This window comes from Euprymna scolopes, chromosome 7 (assembly GCF_053919585.1).
Source record: "Euprymna scolopes isolate OS-2025 chromosome 7, ASM5391958v1, whole genome shotgun sequence".
Taxonomy (NCBI): domain Eukaryota; kingdom Metazoa; phylum Mollusca; class Cephalopoda; order Sepiida; family Sepiolidae; genus Euprymna; species Euprymna scolopes.
The window spans coordinates 13,402,850-13,419,271 of NC_136488.1; the positions used below are offsets into that span (position 1 = coordinate 13,402,850).

The 16,422-nt window shown below is 38.3% G+C and overlaps 58 non-coding genes across 58 annotated transcripts; 17 read left to right on the forward strand and 41 right to left on the reverse strand.

The window, feature by feature from the left end:
• Positions 1-67: 67 nt before the first annotated feature.
• Trnas-aga (transfer RNA serine (anticodon AGA)) lies at positions 68-149 on the reverse strand. The gene has a single exon. It is a non-coding gene; the product is annotated as a tRNA-Ser (tRNA).
• A 202-nt stretch (positions 150-351) lies between these two features.
• Trnas-aga (transfer RNA serine (anticodon AGA)) lies at positions 352-433 on the reverse strand. Its single transcript has one exon. It is a non-coding gene; the product is annotated as a tRNA-Ser (tRNA).
• Positions 434-635: 202 nt separating this feature from the next.
• Positions 636-717, reverse strand: Trnas-aga (transfer RNA serine (anticodon AGA)). The gene has a single exon. It is a non-coding gene; the product is annotated as a tRNA-Ser (tRNA).
• Positions 718-919: 202 nt separating this feature from the next.
• Trnas-aga (transfer RNA serine (anticodon AGA)) lies at positions 920-1,001 on the reverse strand. The gene has a single exon. It is a non-coding gene; the product is annotated as a tRNA-Ser (tRNA).
• A 202-nt stretch (positions 1,002-1,203) lies between these two features.
• Trnas-aga (transfer RNA serine (anticodon AGA)) lies at positions 1,204-1,285 on the reverse strand. Its single transcript has one exon. It is a non-coding gene; the product is annotated as a tRNA-Ser (tRNA).
• Positions 1,286-1,487: 202 nt separating this feature from the next.
• Trnas-aga (transfer RNA serine (anticodon AGA)) lies at positions 1,488-1,569 on the reverse strand. The gene has a single exon. It is a non-coding gene; the product is annotated as a tRNA-Ser (tRNA).
• A 202-nt stretch (positions 1,570-1,771) lies between these two features.
• Positions 1,772-1,843, reverse strand: Trnas-aga (transfer RNA serine (anticodon AGA)). The gene has a single exon. It is a non-coding gene; the product is annotated as a tRNA-Ser (tRNA).
• A 202-nt stretch (positions 1,844-2,045) lies between these two features.
• Positions 2,046-2,127, reverse strand: Trnas-aga (transfer RNA serine (anticodon AGA)). The gene has a single exon. It is a non-coding gene; the product is annotated as a tRNA-Ser (tRNA).
• A 202-nt stretch (positions 2,128-2,329) lies between these two features.
• Trnas-aga (transfer RNA serine (anticodon AGA)) lies at positions 2,330-2,411 on the reverse strand. Its single transcript has one exon. It is a non-coding gene; the product is annotated as a tRNA-Ser (tRNA).
• Positions 2,412-2,613: 202 nt separating this feature from the next.
• On the reverse strand, positions 2,614-2,695 carry Trnas-aga (transfer RNA serine (anticodon AGA)). Its single transcript has one exon. It is a non-coding gene; the product is annotated as a tRNA-Ser (tRNA).
• A 202-nt stretch (positions 2,696-2,897) lies between these two features.
• Trnas-aga (transfer RNA serine (anticodon AGA)) lies at positions 2,898-2,979 on the reverse strand. The gene has a single exon. It is a non-coding gene; the product is annotated as a tRNA-Ser (tRNA).
• A 201-nt stretch (positions 2,980-3,180) lies between these two features.
• On the reverse strand, positions 3,181-3,262 carry Trnas-aga (transfer RNA serine (anticodon AGA)). The gene has a single exon. It is a non-coding gene; the product is annotated as a tRNA-Ser (tRNA).
• Positions 3,263-3,464: 202 nt separating this feature from the next.
• On the reverse strand, positions 3,465-3,546 carry Trnas-aga (transfer RNA serine (anticodon AGA)). Its single transcript has one exon. It is a non-coding gene; the product is annotated as a tRNA-Ser (tRNA).
• Positions 3,547-3,748: 202 nt separating this feature from the next.
• Trnas-aga (transfer RNA serine (anticodon AGA)) lies at positions 3,749-3,830 on the reverse strand. The gene has a single exon. It is a non-coding gene; the product is annotated as a tRNA-Ser (tRNA).
• A 202-nt stretch (positions 3,831-4,032) lies between these two features.
• Trnas-aga (transfer RNA serine (anticodon AGA)) lies at positions 4,033-4,114 on the reverse strand. The gene has a single exon. It is a non-coding gene; the product is annotated as a tRNA-Ser (tRNA).
• Positions 4,115-4,316: 202 nt separating this feature from the next.
• Trnas-aga (transfer RNA serine (anticodon AGA)) lies at positions 4,317-4,398 on the reverse strand. The gene has a single exon. It is a non-coding gene; the product is annotated as a tRNA-Ser (tRNA).
• Positions 4,399-4,586: 188 nt separating this feature from the next.
• Trnas-aga (transfer RNA serine (anticodon AGA)) lies at positions 4,587-4,668 on the forward strand. The gene has a single exon. It is a non-coding gene; the product is annotated as a tRNA-Ser (tRNA).
• Positions 4,669-4,870: 202 nt separating this feature from the next.
• Trnas-aga (transfer RNA serine (anticodon AGA)) lies at positions 4,871-4,952 on the forward strand. The gene has a single exon. It is a non-coding gene; the product is annotated as a tRNA-Ser (tRNA).
• A 202-nt stretch (positions 4,953-5,154) lies between these two features.
• On the forward strand, positions 5,155-5,236 carry Trnas-aga (transfer RNA serine (anticodon AGA)). The gene has a single exon. It is a non-coding gene; the product is annotated as a tRNA-Ser (tRNA).
• A 202-nt stretch (positions 5,237-5,438) lies between these two features.
• On the forward strand, positions 5,439-5,520 carry Trnas-aga (transfer RNA serine (anticodon AGA)). Its single transcript has one exon. It is a non-coding gene; the product is annotated as a tRNA-Ser (tRNA).
• A 202-nt stretch (positions 5,521-5,722) lies between these two features.
• Positions 5,723-5,804, forward strand: Trnas-aga (transfer RNA serine (anticodon AGA)). The gene has a single exon. It is a non-coding gene; the product is annotated as a tRNA-Ser (tRNA).
• Positions 5,805-6,006: 202 nt separating this feature from the next.
• Positions 6,007-6,088, forward strand: Trnas-aga (transfer RNA serine (anticodon AGA)). The gene has a single exon. It is a non-coding gene; the product is annotated as a tRNA-Ser (tRNA).
• A 202-nt stretch (positions 6,089-6,290) lies between these two features.
• On the forward strand, positions 6,291-6,372 carry Trnas-aga (transfer RNA serine (anticodon AGA)). The gene has a single exon. It is a non-coding gene; the product is annotated as a tRNA-Ser (tRNA).
• A 202-nt stretch (positions 6,373-6,574) lies between these two features.
• Trnas-aga (transfer RNA serine (anticodon AGA)) lies at positions 6,575-6,656 on the forward strand. The gene has a single exon. It is a non-coding gene; the product is annotated as a tRNA-Ser (tRNA).
• Positions 6,657-6,858: 202 nt separating this feature from the next.
• Trnas-aga (transfer RNA serine (anticodon AGA)) lies at positions 6,859-6,940 on the forward strand. The gene has a single exon. It is a non-coding gene; the product is annotated as a tRNA-Ser (tRNA).
• Positions 6,941-7,203: 263 nt separating this feature from the next.
• Positions 7,204-7,285, reverse strand: Trnas-aga (transfer RNA serine (anticodon AGA)). The gene has a single exon. It is a non-coding gene; the product is annotated as a tRNA-Ser (tRNA).
• A 202-nt stretch (positions 7,286-7,487) lies between these two features.
• Positions 7,488-7,569, reverse strand: Trnas-aga (transfer RNA serine (anticodon AGA)). Its single transcript has one exon. It is a non-coding gene; the product is annotated as a tRNA-Ser (tRNA).
• A 202-nt stretch (positions 7,570-7,771) lies between these two features.
• On the reverse strand, positions 7,772-7,853 carry Trnas-aga (transfer RNA serine (anticodon AGA)). The gene has a single exon. It is a non-coding gene; the product is annotated as a tRNA-Ser (tRNA).
• A 202-nt stretch (positions 7,854-8,055) lies between these two features.
• Trnas-aga (transfer RNA serine (anticodon AGA)) lies at positions 8,056-8,137 on the reverse strand. Its single transcript has one exon. It is a non-coding gene; the product is annotated as a tRNA-Ser (tRNA).
• A 202-nt stretch (positions 8,138-8,339) lies between these two features.
• Positions 8,340-8,421, reverse strand: Trnas-aga (transfer RNA serine (anticodon AGA)). The gene has a single exon. It is a non-coding gene; the product is annotated as a tRNA-Ser (tRNA).
• Positions 8,422-8,623: 202 nt separating this feature from the next.
• Trnas-aga (transfer RNA serine (anticodon AGA)) lies at positions 8,624-8,705 on the reverse strand. The gene has a single exon. It is a non-coding gene; the product is annotated as a tRNA-Ser (tRNA).
• Positions 8,706-8,907: 202 nt separating this feature from the next.
• Trnas-aga (transfer RNA serine (anticodon AGA)) lies at positions 8,908-8,989 on the reverse strand. Its single transcript has one exon. It is a non-coding gene; the product is annotated as a tRNA-Ser (tRNA).
• Positions 8,990-9,191: 202 nt separating this feature from the next.
• Trnas-aga (transfer RNA serine (anticodon AGA)) lies at positions 9,192-9,273 on the reverse strand. The gene has a single exon. It is a non-coding gene; the product is annotated as a tRNA-Ser (tRNA).
• Positions 9,274-9,475: 202 nt separating this feature from the next.
• Trnas-aga (transfer RNA serine (anticodon AGA)) lies at positions 9,476-9,557 on the reverse strand. The gene has a single exon. It is a non-coding gene; the product is annotated as a tRNA-Ser (tRNA).
• Positions 9,558-9,759: 202 nt separating this feature from the next.
• Positions 9,760-9,841, reverse strand: Trnas-aga (transfer RNA serine (anticodon AGA)). The gene has a single exon. It is a non-coding gene; the product is annotated as a tRNA-Ser (tRNA).
• A 202-nt stretch (positions 9,842-10,043) lies between these two features.
• Positions 10,044-10,125, reverse strand: Trnas-aga (transfer RNA serine (anticodon AGA)). The gene has a single exon. It is a non-coding gene; the product is annotated as a tRNA-Ser (tRNA).
• Positions 10,126-10,327: 202 nt separating this feature from the next.
• Positions 10,328-10,399, reverse strand: Trnas-aga (transfer RNA serine (anticodon AGA)). The gene has a single exon. It is a non-coding gene; the product is annotated as a tRNA-Ser (tRNA).
• Positions 10,400-10,601: 202 nt separating this feature from the next.
• Positions 10,602-10,683, reverse strand: Trnas-aga (transfer RNA serine (anticodon AGA)). Its single transcript has one exon. It is a non-coding gene; the product is annotated as a tRNA-Ser (tRNA).
• A 202-nt stretch (positions 10,684-10,885) lies between these two features.
• Trnas-aga (transfer RNA serine (anticodon AGA)) lies at positions 10,886-10,967 on the reverse strand. The gene has a single exon. It is a non-coding gene; the product is annotated as a tRNA-Ser (tRNA).
• A 202-nt stretch (positions 10,968-11,169) lies between these two features.
• Trnas-aga (transfer RNA serine (anticodon AGA)) lies at positions 11,170-11,251 on the reverse strand. Its single transcript has one exon. It is a non-coding gene; the product is annotated as a tRNA-Ser (tRNA).
• A 202-nt stretch (positions 11,252-11,453) lies between these two features.
• On the reverse strand, positions 11,454-11,535 carry Trnas-aga (transfer RNA serine (anticodon AGA)). The gene has a single exon. It is a non-coding gene; the product is annotated as a tRNA-Ser (tRNA).
• A 201-nt stretch (positions 11,536-11,736) lies between these two features.
• Trnas-aga (transfer RNA serine (anticodon AGA)) lies at positions 11,737-11,818 on the reverse strand. Its single transcript has one exon. It is a non-coding gene; the product is annotated as a tRNA-Ser (tRNA).
• A 202-nt stretch (positions 11,819-12,020) lies between these two features.
• Trnas-aga (transfer RNA serine (anticodon AGA)) lies at positions 12,021-12,102 on the reverse strand. Its single transcript has one exon. It is a non-coding gene; the product is annotated as a tRNA-Ser (tRNA).
• Positions 12,103-12,304: 202 nt separating this feature from the next.
• Trnas-aga (transfer RNA serine (anticodon AGA)) lies at positions 12,305-12,386 on the reverse strand. The gene has a single exon. It is a non-coding gene; the product is annotated as a tRNA-Ser (tRNA).
• A 202-nt stretch (positions 12,387-12,588) lies between these two features.
• Positions 12,589-12,670, reverse strand: Trnas-aga (transfer RNA serine (anticodon AGA)). Its single transcript has one exon. It is a non-coding gene; the product is annotated as a tRNA-Ser (tRNA).
• Positions 12,671-12,872: 202 nt separating this feature from the next.
• Trnas-aga (transfer RNA serine (anticodon AGA)) lies at positions 12,873-12,954 on the reverse strand. Its single transcript has one exon. It is a non-coding gene; the product is annotated as a tRNA-Ser (tRNA).
• A 202-nt stretch (positions 12,955-13,156) lies between these two features.
• Positions 13,157-13,238, reverse strand: Trnas-aga (transfer RNA serine (anticodon AGA)). The gene has a single exon. It is a non-coding gene; the product is annotated as a tRNA-Ser (tRNA).
• Positions 13,239-13,440: 202 nt separating this feature from the next.
• On the reverse strand, positions 13,441-13,522 carry Trnas-aga (transfer RNA serine (anticodon AGA)). The gene has a single exon. It is a non-coding gene; the product is annotated as a tRNA-Ser (tRNA).
• Positions 13,523-13,724: 202 nt separating this feature from the next.
• Positions 13,725-13,806, reverse strand: Trnas-aga (transfer RNA serine (anticodon AGA)). Its single transcript has one exon. It is a non-coding gene; the product is annotated as a tRNA-Ser (tRNA).
• A 201-nt stretch (positions 13,807-14,007) lies between these two features.
• On the reverse strand, positions 14,008-14,089 carry Trnas-aga (transfer RNA serine (anticodon AGA)). The gene has a single exon. It is a non-coding gene; the product is annotated as a tRNA-Ser (tRNA).
• Positions 14,090-14,277: 188 nt separating this feature from the next.
• Trnas-aga (transfer RNA serine (anticodon AGA)) lies at positions 14,278-14,359 on the forward strand. The gene has a single exon. It is a non-coding gene; the product is annotated as a tRNA-Ser (tRNA).
• A 202-nt stretch (positions 14,360-14,561) lies between these two features.
• Positions 14,562-14,643, forward strand: Trnas-aga (transfer RNA serine (anticodon AGA)). The gene has a single exon. It is a non-coding gene; the product is annotated as a tRNA-Ser (tRNA).
• Positions 14,644-14,845: 202 nt separating this feature from the next.
• Positions 14,846-14,927, forward strand: Trnas-aga (transfer RNA serine (anticodon AGA)). Its single transcript has one exon. It is a non-coding gene; the product is annotated as a tRNA-Ser (tRNA).
• Positions 14,928-15,129: 202 nt separating this feature from the next.
• On the forward strand, positions 15,130-15,211 carry Trnay-aua (transfer RNA tyrosine (anticodon AUA)). Its single transcript has one exon. It is a non-coding gene; the product is annotated as a tRNA-Tyr (tRNA).
• A 201-nt stretch (positions 15,212-15,412) lies between these two features.
• On the forward strand, positions 15,413-15,494 carry Trnas-aga (transfer RNA serine (anticodon AGA)). The gene has a single exon. It is a non-coding gene; the product is annotated as a tRNA-Ser (tRNA).
• Positions 15,495-15,696: 202 nt separating this feature from the next.
• Positions 15,697-15,778, forward strand: Trnas-aga (transfer RNA serine (anticodon AGA)). The gene has a single exon. It is a non-coding gene; the product is annotated as a tRNA-Ser (tRNA).
• Positions 15,779-15,980: 202 nt separating this feature from the next.
• Trnas-aga (transfer RNA serine (anticodon AGA)) lies at positions 15,981-16,062 on the forward strand. Its single transcript has one exon. It is a non-coding gene; the product is annotated as a tRNA-Ser (tRNA).
• A 202-nt stretch (positions 16,063-16,264) lies between these two features.
• Trnas-aga (transfer RNA serine (anticodon AGA)) lies at positions 16,265-16,346 on the forward strand. Its single transcript has one exon. It is a non-coding gene; the product is annotated as a tRNA-Ser (tRNA).
• Positions 16,347-16,422: the final 76 nt, after the last annotated feature.

Here is a 16,422-nt window from a genome sequence, read left to right on the forward strand (position 1 = left end):
TGTTTACCTGTGTTTCGATTGAATCCATTTACACTTTTCCCTGACCATGAATAAAATCCAAAAGCAACGTCGCCGACAGGATTCGAACCTACGCGGGGAGACCTCAATGGATTTCTAGTCCATCGCCTTAACCGCTCGGCCACGACGACCACATGCATTTTAGTTCTCATACTTCTATCTTTATTATGTATCAATCAGATCTTTATGATATTATACGATTAAAAATTACAATTCCTCCTTTCCAACCGTTCTGTTTTTGTTCTTCTTAGTTGAGAATAATCTAATGTTTTCCTGTGTTGCGATTGAATCCATTTACACTTTTCCCTGACCATGAATAAAATCCAAAAGCAACGTCGCCGATAGGATTCGAACCTATGCGGGGAGACCCCAATGGATTTCTAGTCCATCGCCTTCACCGCTCGGCCACGACGACCACATGCGTTTTAGTTCTCATACTTCTATCTTTATTATGTATCAATCAGATCTTTATGATAATATACGATTAAAAATAACAATTCCTCCTGTCCAACCGTTCTGTTTTTGTTCTTCTTAGTTGAGAATAATCTAATGTTTTCCTGTGTTTCGATTGAATCCATTTACACTTTTCCCTGACCATGAATAAAATCCAAAAGCAACGTCGCCGATAGGATTCGAACCTATGCGGGGGGACCCCAATGGATTTCTAGTCCATCGCCTTAACCGCTCGGCCACGACGACCACATGCATTTTAGTTCTCATACTTCTATCTTTATTATGTATCAATCAGATCTTTATGATAATATACGATTAAAAATAAACATACGTTCTTTTTAACCGTTCTATTTTGCTTCTTCTCAGTTGAGAATGATCTAATGTTTACCTGTGTTTCGATTGAATCCATTTACACTTTTCCCTGACCATGAATAAAATCCAAAAGCAACGTCGCCGATAGGATTCGAACCTACGCGGGGAGACCCCAATGGATTTCTAGCCCATCGCCTTAACCGCTCGGCCACGACGACCACATGCATTTTAGTTCTCATACTTCTATCTTTATTATGTATCAATCAGATCTTTATGATATTATACGATTAAAAATGACAATTCCTCCTGTCCAACCGTTCTGTTTTTGTTCTTCTTAGTTGAGAATAATCTAATGTTTTCCTGTGTTTCGATTGAATCCATTTACACTTTTCCCTGACCATGAATAAAATCCAAAAGCGACGTCGCCGATAGCATTCGAACCTATGCGGGGAGAACCCAATGGATTTCTAGTCCATCGCCTTAACCGCTCGGCCACGACGACCACATGCATTTTAGTTCTCATACTTCTATCTTTATTATGTATCAATCAGATCTTTATGATATTATACGATTAAAAATAAACATTCCTTCTTTCTAACCGTTCTATTTTGCTTCTCCTAAGTTGAGAATGATCTAATGTTTACCTGTGTTTCGATTGAATCCATTTACACTTTTCCCTGACCATGAATAAAATCCAAAAGCAACGTCGCCGATAGGATTCGAACCTATGCGGGGAGACCCCAATGGATTTCTAGACCATCGCCTTCACCGCTCGGCCACGACGACCACATGCGTTTTAGTTCTCATACTTCTATCTTTATTATGTATCAATCAGATCTTTATGATATTATACGATTAAAAATTACAATTCCTCCTGTCCAACCGTTCTGTTTTTGTTCTTCTTAGTTGAGAATAATCTAATGTTTTCCTGTGTTTCGATTGAATCCATTTACACTTTTCCCTGACCATGAATAAAATCCAAAAGCAACGTCGCCGATAGGATTCGAACCTATGCGGGGAGATTTCTAGTCCATCGCCTTAACCGCTCGGCCACGACGACCACATGCATTTTAGTTCTCATACTTCTATCTTTATTATGTATCAATCAGATCTTTATGATATTATACGATTAAAAATTACGATTCGCCCTGTCCAACCGGTCTGTTTTTGTTCTTCTAAGTTGAGAATAATCTAATGTTTTCCTGTGTTTCGATTGAATCCATTTACACTTTTCCCTGACCATGAATAAAATCCAAAAGCAACGTCGCCGATAGGATTCGAACCTATGCGGGGAGACCCCAATGGATTTCTAGTCCATCGCCTTAACCGCTCGGCCACGACGACCACATGCATTTTAGTTCTCATACTTCTATCTTTATTATGTATCAATCAGATCTATATGATAATATACGATTGAAAATAAACATTCGTTCTTTTTAACCGTTCTATTTTTCTTCTTCTCAGTTGAGAATGATCTAATGTTTACCTGTGTTTCGATTGAATCCATTTACACTTTTCCCTGACCATGAATAAAATCCAAAAGCAACGTCGCCGATAGGATTCGAACCTACGCGGGGAGACCCCAATGGATTTCTAGTCCATCGCCTTAACCGCTCGGCCACGACGACCACATGCATTTTAGTTCTCATACTTCTATCTTTATTATGTATCAATCAGATCTTTATGATATTATACGATTAAAAATTACAATTCCTCCTGTCCAACCGTTCTGTTTTTGTTCTTCTTAGTTGAGAATAATCTAATGTTTTCCTGTGTTTCGATTGAATCCATTTACACTTTTCCCTGACCATGAATAAAATCCAAAAGCAACGTCGCCGATAGGATTCGAACCTATGCGGGGAGACCCCAATGGATTTCTAGTCCATCGCCTTCACCGCTCGGCCACGACGACCACATGTATTTTAGTTTTCATACTTCTATCTTTATTATGTATCAATCAGATCTTTATGATATTATACGATTAAAAATTACAATTCCTCCTGTCCAACCGTTCTGTTTTTGTTCTTCTTAGTTGAGAATAATCTAATGTTTTCCTGTGTTTCGATTGAATCCATTTACACTTTTCCCTGACCATGAATAAAATCCAAAAGCAACGTCGCCGATAGGATTCGAACATATGCGGGGAGACCCCAATGGATTTCTAGTCCATCGCCTTAACCGCTCGGCCACGACGACAACATGCATTTTAGTTCTAATACTTCAACTTTATTATGTGTTAATCAGATTTTTATGATATCATACGATTAAAAGTTACAATTCCTCCTGTCCAACCGTTCTGTTTTTGTTCTTCTTAGTTGAGAACAATCTAATGTTTTCCTGTGTTTCGATTGAATCCATTTACACTTTTCCCTGACCATGAATAAAATCCAAAAGCAACGTCGCCGATAGCATTCGAACCTATGCGGGGAGACCCCAAGGGATTTCTAGTCCATCGCCTTAACCGCTCGGCCACGACGACCACATGCATTTTGGTTCTCATACTTCTATCTTTATTATGTATCAATCAGATCTTTATGATATTATACGATTAAAAATTACAATTCCTCCTGTCCAACCGTTCTGTTTTTGTTCTTCTTTGTTGAGAATAATCTAATGTTTTCCTGTGTTTCGATTGAATCCATTTACACTTTTCCCTGACCATGAATAAAATCCAAAAGCAACGTCGCCGATAGGATTCGAACCTATGCGGGGAGACCCCAATAGATTTCTAGCCCATCGCCTTAACCGCTCGGCCACGACGACCACATGCATTTTAGTTCTCATACTTCTATCTTTATTATGTATCAATCAGATCTTTCTGATATTATACGATTAAAAATTAACATTCGTTCTTTTTAACCGTTCTATTTTGCTTCTTCTCAGTTGAGAATGATCTAATGTTTACCTGTGTTTCGATTGAATCCATTTACACTTTTCCCTGACCATGAATAAAATCCAAAAGCAACGTCGCCGATAGGATTCGAACCTATGCGGGGAGACCCCAATGGATTTCTAGTCCATCGCCTTAACCGCTCGGCCACGACGACCACATGCATTTTAGTTCTCATACTTCTATCTTTATTATGTATCAATCAGATCTTTATGATATTATACGATTAAAAATTACAATTCCTCCTGTCCAACCGTTCTCTTTTTGTTCTTCTTAGTTGAGAATAATCTAATGTTTTCCTGTGTTTCGATTGAATCCATTTACACTTTTCCCTGACCATGAATAACATCCAAAAGCAACGTCGCCGATAGCATTCGAACCTATGCGGGGAGACCCCAATGGATTTCTAGTCCATCGCCTTAACCGCTCGGCCACGACGACCACATGCATTTTAGTTCTCATACTTCTATCTTTATTATGTATCAATCAGATCTTTATGATAATATACGATTAAAAATAAACAGTCGTTCTTTTTAACCGTTCTATTTTGCTTCTTCTCAGTTGAGAATGATCTAATGTTTACCTGTGTTTCGATTGAATCCATTTACACTTTTCCCTGACCATGAATAAAATCCAAAAGCAACGTCGCCGATAGGATTCGAACCTACGCGGGGAGACCCCAATGGATTTCTAGTCCATCGCCTTAACCGCTCGGCCACGACGACCACATGCATTTTAGTTCTCATACTTCTATCTTTATTATGTATCAATCAGATCTTTATGATATTATACGATTAAAAATGAACATTTCTTTTTTTAACCGTTCTATTTTGCTTCTTCTCAGTTGAGAACCGTTCTAAAGATCTGATTGATACATAATAAAGATAGAAGTATGAGAACTAAAATGCATGTGGTCGTCGTGGCCGAGCGGTTAAGGCGATGGACTAGAAATCCATTGGGGTCTCCCTGCGTAGGTTCGAATCCTATCGGCGACGTTGCTTTTGGATTTTATTCATGGTCAGGGAAAAGTGTAAATGGATTCAATCGAAACACAGGTAAACATTAGATCATTCTCAACTGAGAAGAAGAAAAATAGAACGGTTAAAAAGAACGAATGTTTATTTTTAATCGTATATTATCATAAAGATCTGATTGATACATAATAAAGATAGAAGTATGAGAACTAAAATGCATGTGGTCGTCGTGGCCGAGCGGTTAAGGCGATGGACTAGAAATCCATTGGGTTCTCCCCGCATAGGTTCGAATGCTATCGGCGACGTTGCTTTTGGATTTTATTCATGGTCAGGGAAAAGTGTAAATGGATTCAATCGAAACACAGGAAAACATTAGATTATTCTCAACTAAGAAGAACAAAAACAGAACGGTTGGACAGGACGAATTGTAATTTTTAATCGTATAATATCAGAAAGATCTGATTGATACATAATAAAGATAGAAGTATGAGAACTAAAATGCATGTGGTCGTCGTGGCCGAGCGGTTAAGGCGATGGACTAGAAATCCATTGGGGTCTCCCCGCGTAGGTTCGAATCCTATCGGCGACGTTGCTTTTGGATTTTATTCATGGTCAGGGAAAAGTGTAAATGGATTCAATCGAAACACAGGAAAACATTAGATTATTCTCAACTAAGAAGAACAAAAACAGAACAGTTGTACAGGAGGAATTGTAATTTTTAATCGTATAATATCATAAAGATCTGATTGATACATAATAAAGATAGAAGTATGAGAACTAAAATGCATGTGGTCGTCGTGGCCGAGCGGTTAAGGCGATGGACTAGAAATCCATTGGGGTCTCCCCGCGTAGGTTCGAATCCTATCGGCGACGTAGCTTTTGGATTTTATTCATGGTCAGGGAAAAGTGTAAATGGATTCAATCGAAACACAGGTAAACATTAGATCATTCTCAACTGAGAAGAAGCAAAATAGAACGGTTAAAAAGAACGAATGTTTATTTTTAATCGTATATTATCATAAAGATCTGATTGATACATAATAAAGATAGAAGTATGAGAACTAAAATGCATGTGGCCGTCGTGGCCGAGCTTTTAAGGCGATGGACTAGAAATCCATTGGGGTCTCCCCGCATAGGTTCGAATCCTATCGGCGACGTTGCTTTTGGATTTTATTCATGGTCAGGGAAAAGTGTAAATGGATTCAATCGAAACACAGGAAAACATTAGATTATTCTCAACTTAGAAGAACAAAAACAGAACGGTTGGACAGGAGGAATTGTAATTTTTAATCGTATAATATCATAAAGATCTGATTGATACATAATAAATATAGAAGTATTAGAACTAAAATGCATGTGGTCGTCGTGGCCGAGCGGTTAAGGCGATGGACTAGAAATCCATTGGGGTCTCCCCGCATAGGTTCGAATCCTATCGGCGACGTTGCTTTTGGATTTTATTCATGGTCAGGGAAAAGTGTAAATGGATTCAATCGAAACACAGGTAAACATTAGATCATTCTCAACTGAGAAGAAGCAAAATAGAACGGTTAAAAAGAACGAATGTTTATTTTTAATCGTATAATATCATAAAGATCTGATTGATACATAATAAAGATAGAAGTATTAGAACTAAAATGCATGTGGTCGTCGTGGCCGAGCGGTTAAGGCGATGGACTAGAAATCCATTGGGGTCTCCCCGCATAGGTTCGAATCCTATCGGCGACGTTGCTTTTGGATTTTATTCATGGTCAGGGAAAAGTGTAAATGGATTCAATCGAAACACACGTAAACATTAGATCATTCTCAACTGAGAAGAAGCAAAATAGAACGGTTAAAAAGAACGAATGTTAATTTTTAATCGTATAATATCAGAAAGATCTGATTGATACATAATAAAGATAGAAGTATGAGAACTAAAATGCATGTGGTCGTCGTGGCCGAGCGGTTAAGGCGATGGGCTAGAAATCTATTGGGGTCTCCCCGCATAGGTTCGAATCCTATCGGCGACGTTGCTTTTGGATTTTATTCATGGTCAGGGAAAAGTGTAAATGGATTCAATCGAAACACAGGAAAACATTAGATTATTCTCAACAAAGAAGAACAAAAACAGAACGGTTGGACAGGAGGAATTGTAATTTTTAATCGTATAATATCATAAAGATCTGATTGATACATAATAAAGATAGAAGTATGAGAACCAAAATGCATGTGGTCGTCGTGGCCGAGCGGTTAAGGCGATGGACTAGAAATCCCTTGGGGTCTCCCCGCATAGGTTCGAATCCTATCGGCGACGTTGCTTTTGGATTTTATTCATGGTCAGGGAAAAGTGTAAATGGATTCAATCGAAACACAGGTAAACATTAGATCATTCTCATACTTCTATCTTTATTATGTATCAATCAGATCTTTATGATATTATACGATTAAAAATTACAATTCCTCCTGTCCAACCGTTCTGTTTTTGTTCTTCTTAGTTGAGAATAATCTAATGTTTTCCTGTGTTTCGATTGAATCCATTTACACTTTTCCCTGACCATGAATAAAATCCAAAAGCAACGTCGCCGATAGGATTCGAACCTATGCGGGGAGACCCCAATGGATTTCTAGTCCATCGCCTTAACCGCTCGGCCACGACGACCACATGCATTTTAGTTCTCATACTTCTATCTTTATTATGTATCAATCAGATCTTTATGATAATATACGATTAAAAATAAACATTCGTTCTTTTTAACCGTTCTATTTTGCTTCTTCTCAGTTGAGAATGATCTAATGTTTACCTGTGTTTCGATTGAATCCATTTACACTTTTCCCTGACCATGAATAAAATCCAAAAGCAACGTCGCCGATAGGATTCGAACCTACGAGGGGAGACCCCAATGGATTTCTAGTCCATCGCCTTAACCGCTCGGCCACGACGACCACATGCATTTTAGTTCTCATACTTCTATCTTTATTATGTATCAATCAGATCTTTATGATATTATACGATTAAAAATGACAATTCCTCCTGTCCAACCGTTCTGTTTTTGTTCTTCTTAGTTGAGAATAATCTAATGTTTTCCTGTGTTTCGATTGAATCCATTTACACTTTTCCCTGACCATGAATAAAATCCAAAAGCGACGTCGCCGATAGCATTCGAACCTATGCGGGGAGAACCCAATGGATTTCTAGTCCATCGCCTTAACCGCTCGGCCACGACGACCACATGCATTTTAGTTCTCATACTTCTATCTTTATTATGTATCAATCAGATCTTTATGATATTATACGATTAAAAATAAACATTCCTTCTTTCTAACCGTTCTATTTTGCTTCTCCTCAGTTGAGAATGATCTAATGTTTACCTGTGTGTCGATTGAATCCATTTACACTTTTCCCTGACCATGAATAAAATCCAAAAGCAACGTCGCCGATAGGATTCGAACCTATTCGGGGAGACCCCAATGGATTTCTAGTCCATCGCCTTCACCGCTCGGCCACGACGACCACATGCGTTTTAGTTCTCATACTTCTATCTTTATTATGTATCAATCAGATCTTTATGATATTATACGATTAAAAATTACGATTCGTCCTGTCCAACCGTTCTGTTTTTGTTCTTCTTAGTTGAGAATAATCTAATGTTTTCCTGTGTTTCGATTGAATCCATTTACACTTTTCCCTGACCATGAATAAAATCCAACAGCAACGTCGTCAATAGGATTCGAACCTATGCGGGGAGACCCCAATAGTTTTCTAGTCCATCGCCTTAACCGCTCGGCCACGACGACCACATGCATTTTAGTTCTCATACTTCTATCTTTATTGTGTATCAATCAGATCTTTATGATAATATACGATTAAAAATAAACATTCGTTCTTTTTAACCGTTCTATTTTGCTTCTTCTCAGTTGAGAATGATCTAATGTTTACCTGTGTTTCGATTGAATCCATTTACACTTTTCCCTGACCATGAATAAAATCCAAAAGCAACGTCGCCGACAGGATTCGAACCTACGCGGGGAGACCTCAATGGATTTCTAGTCCATCGCCTTAACCGCTCGGCCACGACGACCACATGCATTTTAGTTCTCATACTTCTATCTTTATTATGTATCAATCAGATCTTTATGATATTATACGATTAAAAATTACAATTCCTCCTTTCCAACCGTTCTGTTTTTGTTCTTCTTAGTTGAGAATAATCTAATGTTTTCCTGTGTTGCGATTGAATCCATTTACACTTTTCCCTGACCATGAATAAAATCCAAAAGCAACGTCGCCGATAGGATTCGAACCTATGCGGGGAGACCCCAATGGATTTCTAGTCCATCGCCTTCACCGCTCGGCCACGACGACCACATGCGTTTTAGTTCTCATACTTCTATCTTTATTATGTATCAATCATATCTTTATGATAATATACGATTAAAAATAACAATTCCTCCTGTCCAACCGTTCTGTTTTTGTTCTTCTTAGTTGAGAATAATCTAATGTTTTCCTGTGTTTCGATTGAATCCATTTACACTTTTCCCTGACCATGAATAAAATCCAAAAGCAACGTCGCCGATAGGATTCGAACCTATGCGGGGGGACCCCAATGGATTTCTAGTCCATCGCCTTAACCGCTCGGCCACGACGACCACATGCATTTTAGTTCTCATACTTCTATCTTTATTATGTATCAATCAGATCTTTATGATAATATACGATTAAAAATAAACATACGTTCTTTTTAACCGTTCTATTTTGCTTCTTCTCAGTTGAGAATGATCTAATGTTTACCTGTGTTTCGATTGAATCCATTTACACTTTTCCCTGACCATGAATAAAATCCAAAAGCAACGTCGCCGATAGGATTCGAACCTACGCGGGGAGACCCCAATGGATTTCTAGCCCATCGCCTTAACCGCTCGGCCACGACGACCACATGCATTTTAGTTCTCATACTTCTATCTTTATTATGTATCAATCAGATCTTTATGATATTATACGATTAAAAATGACAATTCCTCCTGTCCAACCGTTCTGTTTTTGTTCTTCTTAGTTGAGAATAATCTAATGTTTTCCTGTGTTTCGATTGAATCCATTTACACTTTTCCCTGACCATGAATAAAATCCAAAAGCGACGTCGCCGATAGCATTCGAACCTATGCGGGGAGAACCCAATGGATTTCTAGTCCATCGCCTTAACCGCTCGGCCACGACGACCACATGCATTTTAGTTCTCATACTTCTATCTTTATTATGTATCAATCAGATCTTTATGATATTATACGATTAAAAATAAACATTCCTTCTTTCTAACCGTTCTATTTTGCTTCTCCTAAGTTGAGAATGATTTAATGTTTACCTGTGTTTCGATTGAATCCATTTACACTTTTCCCTGACCATGAATAAAATCCAAAAGCAACGTCGCCGATAGGATTCGAACCTATGCGGGGAGACCCCAATGGATTTCTAGACCATCGCCTTCACCGCTCGGCCACGACGACCACATGCGTTTTAGTTCTCATACTTCTATCTTTATTATGTATCAATCAGATCTTTATGATATTATACGATTAAAAATTACAATTCCTCCTGTCCAACCGTTCTGTTTTTGTTCTTCTTAGTTGAGAATAATCTAATGTTTTCCTGTGTTTCGATTGAATCCATTTACACTTTTCCCTGACCATGAATAAAATCCAAAAGCAACGTCGCCGATAGGATTCGAACCTATGCGGGGAGATTTCTAGTCCATCGCCTTAACCGCTCGGCCACGACGACCACATGCATTTTAGTTCTCATACTTCTATCTTTATTATGTATCAATCAGATCTTTATGATATTATACGATTAAAAATTACGATTCGCCCTGTCCAACCGGTCTGTTTTTGTTCTTCTAAGTTGAGAATAATCTAATGTTTTCCTGTGTTTCGATTGAATCCATTTACACTTTTCCCTGACCATGAATAAAATCCAAAAGCAACGTCGCCGATAGGATTCGAACCTATGCGGGGAGACCCCAATGGATTTCTAGTCCATCGCCTTAACCGCTCGGCCACGACGACCACATGCATTTTAGTTCTCATACTTCTATCTTTATTATGTATCAATCAGATCTATATGATAATATACGATTGAAAATAAACATTCGTTCTTTTTAACCGTTCTATTTTTCTTCTTCTCAGTTGAGAATGATCTAATGTTTACCTGTGTTTCGATTGAATCCATTTACACTTTTCCCTGACCATGAATAAAATCCAAAAGCAACGTCGCCGATAGGATTCGAACCTACGCGGGGAGACCCCAATGGATTTCTAGTCCATCGCCTTAACCGCTCGGCCACGACGACCACATGCATTTTAGTTCTCATACTTCTATCTTTATTATGTATCAATCAGATCTTTATGATATTATACGATTAAAAATTACAATTCCTCCTGTCCAACCGTTCTGTTTTTGTTCTTCTTAGTTGAGAATAATCTAATGTTTTCCTGTGTTTCGATTGAATCCATTTACACTTTTCCCTGACCATGAATAAAATCCAAAAGCAACGTCGCCGATAGGATTCGAACCTATGCGGGGAGACCCCAATGGATTTCTAGTCCATCGCCTTCACCGCTCGGCCACGACGACCACATGTATTTTAGTTTTCATACTTCTATCTTTATTATGTATCAATCAGATCTTTATGATATTATACGATTAAAAATTACAATTCCTCCTGTCCAACCGTTCTGTTTTTGTTCTTCTTAGTTGAGAATAATCTAATGTTTTCCTGTGTTTCGATTGAATCCATTTACACTTTTCCCTGACCATGAATAAAATCCAAAAGCAACGTCGCCGATAGGATTCGAACATATGCGGGGAGACCCCAATGGATTTCTAGTCCATCGCCTTAACCGCTCGGCCACGACGACAACATGCATTTTAGTTCTAATACTTCAACTTTATTATGTGTTAATCAGATTTTTATGATATCATACGATTAAAAGTTACAATTCCTCCTGTCCAACCGTTCTGTTTTTGTTCTTCTTAGTTGAGAACAATCTAATGTTTTCCTGTGTTTCGATTGAATCCATTTACACTTTTCCCTGACCATGAATAAAATCCAAAAGCAACGTCGCCGATAGCATTCGAACCTATGCGGGGAGACCCCAAGGGATTTCTAGTCCATCGCCTTAACCGCTCGGCCACGACGACCACATGCATTTTGGTTCTCATACTTCTATCTTTATTATGTATCAATCAGATCTTTATGATATTATACGATTAAAAATTACAATTCCTCCTGTCCAACCGTTCTGTTTTTGTTCTTCTTTGTTGAGAATAATCTAATGTTTTCCTGTGTTTCGATTGAATCCATTTACACTTTTCCCTGACCATGAATAAAATCCAAAAGCAACGTCGCCGATAGGATTCGAACCTATGCGGGGAGACCCCAATAGATTTCTAGCCCATCGCCTTAACCGCTCGGCCACGACGACCACATGCATTTTAGTTCTCATACTTCTATCTTTATTATGTATCAATCAGATCTTTCTGATATTATACGATTAAAAATTAACATTCGTTCTTTTTAACCGTTCTATTTTGCTTCTTCTCAGTTGAGAATGATCTAATGTTTACCTGTGTTTCGATTGAATCCATTTACACTTTTCCCTGACCATGAATAAAATCCAAAAGCAACGTCGCCGATAGGATTCGAACCTATGCGGGGAGACCCCAATGGATTTCTAGTCCATCGCCTTAACCGCTCGGCCACGACGACCACATGCATTTTAGTTCTAATACTTCTATCTTTATTATGTATCAATCAGATCTTTATGATATTATACGATTAAAAATAAACATTCGTTCTTTTTAACCGTTCTATTTTGCTTCTTCTCAGTTGAGAATGATCTAATGTTTACCTGTGTTTCGATTGAATCCATTTACACTTTTCCCTGACCATGAATAAAATCCAAAAGCAACGTCGCCGATAGGATTCGAACCTATGCGGGGAGACCCCAATGGATTTCTAGTCCATCGCCTTAACCGCTCGGCCACGACGACCACATGCATTTTAGTTCTAATACTTCTATATTTATTATGTATCAATCAGATCTTTATGATATTATACGATTAAAAATTACAATTCCTCCTGTCCAACCGTTCTGTTTTTGTTCTTCTAAGTTGAGAATAATCTAATGTTTTCCTGTGTTTCGATTGAATCCATTTACACTTTTCCCTGACCATGAATAAAATCCAAAAGCAACGTCGCCGATAGGATTCGAACCTATGCGGGGAGACCCCAATGGATTTCTAGTCCATCGCCTTAAAAGCTCGGCCACGACGGCCACATGCATTTTAGTTCTCATACTTCTATCTTTATTATGTATCAATCAGATCTTTATGATAATATACGATTAAAAATAAACATTCGTTCTTTTTAACCGTTCTATTTTGCTTCTTCTCAGTTGAGAATGATCTAATGTTTACCTGTGTTTCGATTGAATCCATTTACACTTTTCCCTGACCATGAATAAAATCCAAAAGCTACGTCGCCGATAGGATTCGAACCTACGCGGGGAGACCCCAATGGATTTCTAGTCCATCGCCTTAACCGCTCGGCCACGACGACCACATGCATTTTAGTTCTCATACTTCTATCTTTATTATGTATCAATCAGATCTTTATGATATTATACGATTAAAAATTACAATTCCTCCTGTACAACTGTTCTGTTTTTGTTCTTCTTAGTTGAGAATAATCTAATGTTTTCCTGTGTTTCGATTGAATCCATTTACACTTTTCCCTGACCATGAATAAAATCCAAAAGCAACGTCGCCGATAGGATTCGAACCTACGCGGGGAGACCCCAATGGATTTCTAGTCCATCGCCTTAACCGCTCGGCCACGACGACCACATGCATTTTAGTTCTCATACTTCTATCTTTATTATGTATCAATCAGATCTTTCTGATATTATACGATTAAAAATTACAATTCGTCCTGTCCAACCGTTCTGTTTTTGTTCTTCTTAGTTGAGAATAATCTAATGTTTTCCTGTGTTTCGATTGAATCCATTTACACTTTTCCCTGACCATGAATAAAATCCAAAAGCAACGTCGCCGATAGCATTCGAACCTATGCGGGGAGAACCCAATGGATTTCTAGTCCATCGCCTTAACCGCTCGGCCACGACGACCACATGCATTTTAGTTCTCATTATCTATCTTTATTATGTATCAATCAGATCTTTATGATAATATACGATTAAAAATAAACATTCGTTCTTTTTAACCGTTCTATTTTTCTTCTTCTCAGTTGAGAATGATCTAATGTTTACCTGTGTTTCGATTGAATCCATTTACACTTTTCCCTGACCATGAATAAAATCCAAAAGCAACGTCGCCGATAGGATTCGAACCTACGCAGGGAGACCCCAATGGATTTCTAGTCCATCGCCTTAACCGCTCGGCCACGACGACCACATGCATTTTAGTTCTCATACTTCTATCTTTATTATGTATCAATCAGATCTTTAGAACGGTTCTCAACTGAGAAGAAGCAAAATAGAACGGTTAAAAAAAGAAATGTTCATTTTTAATCGTATAATATCATAAAGATCTGATTGATACATAATAAAGATAGAAGTATGAGAACTAAAATGCATGTGGTCGTCGTGGCCGAGCGGTTAAGGCGATGGACTAGAAATCCATTGGGGTCTCCCCGCGTAGGTTCGAATCCTATCGGCGACGTTGCTTTTGGATTTTATTCATGGTCAGGGAAAAGTGTAAATGGATTCAATCGAAACACAGGTAAACATTAGATCATTCTCAACTGAGAAGAAGCAAAATAGAACGGTTAAAAAGAACGACTGTTTATTTTTAATCGTATATTATCATAAAGATCTGATTGATACATAATAAAGATAGAAGTATGAGAACTAAAATGCATGTGGTCGTCGTGGCCGAGCGGTTAAGGCGATGGACTAGAAATCCATTGGGGTCTCCCCGCATAGGTTCGAATGCTATCGGCGACGTTGCTTTTGGATGTTATTCATGGTCAGGGAAAAGTGTAAATGGATTCAATCGAAACACAGGAAAACATTAGATTATTCTCAACTAAGAAGAACAAAAAGAGAACGGTTGGACAGGAGGAATTGTAATTTTTAATCGTATAATATCATAAAGATCTGATTGATACATAATAAAGATAGAAGTATGAGAACTAAAATGCATGTGGTCGTCGTGGCCGAGCGGTTAAGGCGATGGACTAGAAATCCATTGGGGTCTCCCCGCATAGGTTCGAATGCTATCGGCGACGTTGCTTTTGGATTTTATTCATGGTCAGGGAAAAGTGTAAATGGATTCAATCGAAACACAGGAAAACATTAGATTATTCTCAACTAAGAAGAACAAAAACAGAACGGTTGGACAGGAGGAATTGTAATTTTTAATCGTATAATATCATAAAGATCTGATTGATACATAATAAAGATAGAAGTATGAGAACTAAAATGCATGTGGTCGTCGTGGCCGAGCGGTTAAGTTTATGGACTATACATCCATTGGGGTCTCCCCGCATAGGTTCGAATCCTATCGGCGACGTTGCTTTTGGATTTTATTCATGGTCAGGGAAAAGTGTAAATGGATTCAATCGAAACACAGGTACACATTAGATCATTCTCAACAGAGAAGAAGCAAAATAGAACGGTTAAAAAAAGAAATGTTCATTTTTAATCGTATAATATCATAAAGATCTGATTGATACATAATAAAGATAGAAGTATGAGAACTAAAATGCATGTGGTCGTCGTGGCCGAGCGGTTAAGGCGATGGACTAGAAATCCATTGGGGTCTCCCCGCATAGGTTCGAATCCTATCGGCGACGTTGCTTTTGGATTTTATTCATGGTCAGGGAAAAGTGTAAATGGATTCAATCGAAACACAGGAAAACATTAGATTATTCTCAACTAAGAAGAACAAAAACAGAACGGTTGGACAGGAGGAATTGTCATTTTTAATCGTATAATATCATAAAGATCTGATTGATACATAATAAAGATAGAAGTATGAGAACTAAAATGCATGTGGTCGTCGTGGCCGAGCGGTTAAGGCGATGGACTAGAAATCCATTGGGTTCTCCCCGCATAGGTTCGAATGCTATCGGCGACGTCGCTTTTGGATTTTATTCATGGTCAGGGAAAAGTGTAAATGGATTCAATCGAAACACAGGAAAACATTAGATTATTCTCAACTAAGAAGAACAAAAACAGAACGGTTGGACAGGAGGAATTGTCATTTTTAATCGTATAATATCATAAAGATCTGATTGATACATAATAAAGATAGAAGTATGAGAACTAAAATGCATGTGGTCGTCGTGGCCGAGCGGTTAAGGCGATGGACTAGAAATCCATTGGGGTCTCCCCGCGTAGGTTCGAATCCTATCGGCGACGTTGCTTTTGGATTTTATTCATGGTCAGGGAAAAGTGTAAATGGATTCAATCGAAACACAGGTAAACATTAGATCATTCTCAACTGAGAAGAAGCAAAATAGAACGGTTAAAAAGAACGACTGTTTATTTTTAATCGTATATTATCATAAAGATCTGATTGATACATAATAAAGATAGAAGTATGAGAACTAAAATGCATGTGGTCGTCGTGGCCGAGCGGTTAAGGCGATGGACTAGAAATCCATTGGGGTCTCCCCGCATAGGTTCGAATGCTATCGGCGACGTTGCTTTTGGATGTTATTCATGGTCAGGGAAAAGTGTAAATGGATTCAATCGAAACACAGGAAAACATTAGATTAT